We start from the raw sequence: 4,510 nt of genomic DNA, 5'->3' as shown, positions 1-4,510 counted from the left end.
TTTTGGCAACCACCGACCCGGGGGGCAGCAGCCCCTGGATCAGTCCTGTGGGGTGGGGGGGACACACACACACACACAAGGGTGTTTTTGGGGTCCCCTTTCGTGGTTTGAGGGGGGGGACCCAAGTGTCTGGGCACCCAGCACCCCCATTTCCAGGGGTCCCAGACACCCCCATTTCCAGGGGACCCAGGCATTTGGGGGCACCCAGCACCCCCATTTCCAGGGCACCCAGGGGCCAGGGCACCCCATTTTCCAGGGGACCCAGGGGTCTGGGCACCCCCTTTTCCAAGGGACCCAGACACCCCCATTCCCAAGGGACCCAGACACCCCAATTCCCAGGGCACCCACACATCGGGGCACCCCCTTTTCCAAGGGACCCAGGGGTCCAGGAACCCCCTTTTCCAAGGGACCCAGACACCCCCATTCCCAAGGGACCCAGACACCCCAATTCCCAGGGCACCCACACATCGGGGCACCCCCTTTTCCAAGGGACCCAGGGGTCCAGGAACCCCCTTTTCCAAGGGACCCAGACACCCCCATTCCCAAGGGACCCAGACACCCCAATTCCCAGGGCACCCACACATCGGGGCACCCCCTTTTCCAAGGGACCCAGGGGTCCAGGAACCCCCTTTTCCAAGGGACCCAGACACCCCCATTCCCAAGGGACCCAGACACCCCAATTCCCAGGGCACCCACACATCGGGGCACCCCCTTTTCCAAGGGACCCAGGGGTCCAGGAACCCCCTTTTCCAAGGGACCCAGACACCCCCATTCCCAGGGGACCCTGGCATTTGGAACCCCCATTCACCCCCTTTCCCAAGGGACCCAGACACCCCAATTCCGAGGGCACCCAGGTTTCTGGGCACCCCCTTTTCCAAGGGACCCAGACACCCCAATTCCGAGGGCACCCAGATATCTGGGCACCCCCTTTTCCAAGGGACCCAGATACCCCCATTTCCAGGGCACCCAGGCATCTAGGGGCACCCAGCACCCCATTTTCCAAGGGACCCAGGCGTCTGGGCACCCCCTTTTCCAAGGGGTTCAGACACCCCCTTTTCCAGGGGACCCAGACACCCCCATTTCCAGGGGACCCAGGGATCTGGGGGCACCCAGCACCCCCTTTTCCAAGGGACCCAGACACCCCAATTCCGAGGGCACCCAGATATCTGGGCACCCCCTTTTCCAAGGGACCCAGATACCCCCATTTCCAGGGCACCCAGGCATCTAGGGGCACCCAGCACCCCATTTTCCAAGGGACCCAGGCGTCTGGGCACCCCCTTTTCCAAGGGGTTCAGACACCCCCTTTTCCAGGGGACCCAGACACCCCCATTTCCAGGGGACCCAGGGATCTGGGGGCGTTGGGGACACCTGTGGGAGACCCTGAGTGGGGCCACCCATGGGTGATGTGGTGTGGGGTTGGAGACACCCATGGGAGACCTCGAGTGGGATTGGGGACATCCATGATGGGGTTGGGGACACCCATGGAAGACCTCGAGTGGGGCTGGGGACATCCATGATGGGGTTGGGGACACCTGTGGGAGACCCCAAGTGGGAACACCCATGGGTGACCTGGTGTGGGGTTGGGGACATCCATGGAAGACTTGGTGTGGGATTGGAGGCACCCATGGGAGACCCCGAGTGGGGTTGGGGGAACACCTGTGATGGGGTTGGGGACACCTGTGGGAGACCCTGAGTGGGGCCACCCATGGGTGACCTGGTGTGGGGTTGGGGACACCCGTGGAAGACCCAGTGTGGGGTGGGGGACATCTACGATGGGGTTGGGGACACCCATGATGGGGTTGGGGACACCCATGGGAGACCTCGAGTGGGGTTGGGGACATCCATGTTGGGGTTGGGGACACCCGTGATGGGGTTGGGGACACCTGTGGGAGACCCTGAGTGGGGACACCCATGGGTGATGTGGTGTAGGATTGGGGACACCCATGGGAGACCCAACGTGGGATGGGGGACATCCATGTTGGGGTTGGGGACACCCATGGGAGACCTCGAGTGGGGTTGGGGACACCTGTGGGAGACCCTGAGTGGGGACACCCATGGGTGACGTGGTGTGGGGTTGGGGACATCCATGATGGGGTTGGGGACACCCATGGAAGACCCCGAGGGGGACTGGGGACACCTGTGATGGAGTTGGGGACACCTGTGGGAGACCCTGAGTGGGGACACCCATGGGTGATGTGGTGTGGGGTTGGAGACACCCATGGGAGACCTCGAGTGGGATTGGGGACATCCATGATGGGGTTGGGGACACCCATGGAAGACCTCGAGTGGGGCTGGGGACATCCATGATGGGGTTGGGGACACCTGTGGGAGACCCCAAGTGGGAACACCCATGGGTGACCTGGTGTGGGGTTGGGGACATCCATGGAAGACTTGGTGTGGGATTGGAGGCACCCATGGGAGACCCCGAGTGGGGTTGGGGGAACACCTGTGATGGGGTTGGGGACACCTGTGGGAGACCCCAAGTGGGAACACCCATGGGTGACCTGGTGTGGGGTTGGGGACATCCATGGAAGACTTGGTGTGGGATTGGAGGCACCCATGGGAGACCCCGAGTGGGGTTGGGGGAACACCTGTGATGGGGTTGGGGACACCTGTGGGAGACCCCAAGTGGGAACACCCATGGGTGACCTGGTGTGGGGTTGGGGACATCCATGGAAGACTTGGTGTGGGATTGGAGGCACCCATGGGAGACCCCGAGTGGGGTTGGGGGAACACCTGTGATGGGGTTGGGGACACCTGTGGGAGACCCTGAGTGGGGCCACCCATGGGTGACCTGGTGTGGGGTTGGGGACACCCGTGGAAGACCCAGTGTGGGGTGGGGGACATCTACGATGGGGTTGGGGACACCCATGATGGGGTTGGGGACACCCATGGGAGACCTCGAGTGGGGTTGGGGACATCCATGTTGGGGTTGGGGACACCCGTGATGGGGTTGGGGACACCTGTGGGAGACCCTGAGTGGGGACACCCATGGGTGATGTGGTGTAGGATTGGGGACACCCATGGGAGACCCAACGTGGGATGGGGGACATCCATGTTGGGGTTGGGGACACCCATGGGAGACCTCGAATGGGGTTGGGGACACCTGTGGGAGACCCTGAGTGGGGACACCCATGGGTGATGTGGTGTAGGATTGGGGACACCCATGGGAGACCCAACGTGGGATGGGGGACATCCATGTTGGGGTTGGGGACACCCATGGGAGACCTCGAGTGGGGTTGGGGACACCTGTGGGAGACCCTGAGTGGGGACACCCATGGGTGACGTGGTGTGGGGTTGGGGACATCCATGATGGGGTTGGGGACACCCATGGAAGACCCCGAGGGGGACTGGGGACACCTGTGATGGAGTTGGGGACACCTGTGGGAGACCCTGGGTGGGGACACCCATGGGTGATGTGGTGTGGGGTTGGGGACACCCATGGGAGACCTTGAGTGGGGTTAGGGGGCACCTGTGATGGGGTTGGGGACATCCATGATGGGGTTGGGGACACCCATGGGAGACTGGCCATGGGGTTGGGGACACCCGTGAGAGACCCTGAGTGGAGACACCCATGGGTGATGTGGTGTGGGGTTGGGGACACCCATGGGAGACCCACCATTGGGTTGGGGACATCCATGATGGGGCTGGGGACACCCATGGGTGACCTGGCGTGAGGATGGAGACCCCACCACCCACACCACCACGAGGACAAGGACCTCCCACCCCCCACCATGGGGGCAAGGACCCTGAAGTGTCCCACCATAGGAACAAGGACCCCACCACCCAACCCACCATGGTGACAAGGACCTTGAGGTGTCCCCCATGAGGTTGGAGACCCCAAGGTGTCCACCATGGGGACAAAGACCTCAAGGTGTCCCACGTTGGGGACAAGGACCCTCCCACCCTGGGGACAAGGACCTCAAGGTGTCCCACCATGGGGAGAAGGACCCTGAGATGTCCACCATGGGGACAAGGACCTCAAGGTCTCCCACCTTGAGGAGAAGGACCCTGAGATGTCCACCATGGGGACAAGGACCTCAAGGTGTCCCACCCTGGGGACAAGGACCCTCCACCACCCACCCCACCATGGTGACAAGGACCTTGAGGTGTCCCCCCATGAGGATGGAGACCCCAAGGTGTCCACCTTGGTGACAAGGACCTCAAGGTGTCCCACCATGGGGAGAAGGACCCTGAGATGTCCACCATGGGGACAAGAACCTCAAGGTGTCCCACCATGGGGACAAGGACCCTGAGATGTCCACCATGGGGACAAGAACCTCAAGGTGTCCCACCATGGGGACAAGGACCCTGAGATGTCCACCATGGGGACAAGGACCTCAAGGTGTCCCACCCTGGGGAGAAGGACCCTGAGATGTCCACCATGGGGACAAGGACCTCAAGGTGTCCCACCCTGGGGAGAAGGACCCTGAGATGTCCACCATGGGGACAAGGACCCTCCACCACCCACCCCACCTGAGGACAAGAACCTCAAGGTGTCCCACCATGG

General features: G+C 62.7%; 1 protein-coding gene across 1 annotated transcript in view; it reads right to left on the bottom strand.

Annotated features, from left to right (window-relative positions):
• Positions 1–4,510, bottom strand: part of LOC106900087 (plasminogen activator inhibitor 1-like) — a 31,943-nt gene that overhangs the window by 4,140 nt on the left and 23,293 nt on the right. The window lies entirely within an intron of this gene.

The sequence above is a fragment of the Calidris pugnax genome, unplaced genomic scaffold (assembly GCF_001431845.1).
Source record: "Calidris pugnax isolate Ruff unplaced genomic scaffold, ASM143184v1 scaffold1238, whole genome shotgun sequence".
NCBI lineage: Eukaryota > Metazoa > Chordata > Aves > Charadriiformes > Scolopacidae > Calidris > Calidris pugnax.
Note: the sequence above shows the minus strand (reverse complement) of the source record. Positions and strands in the feature narration are given on the sequence as shown.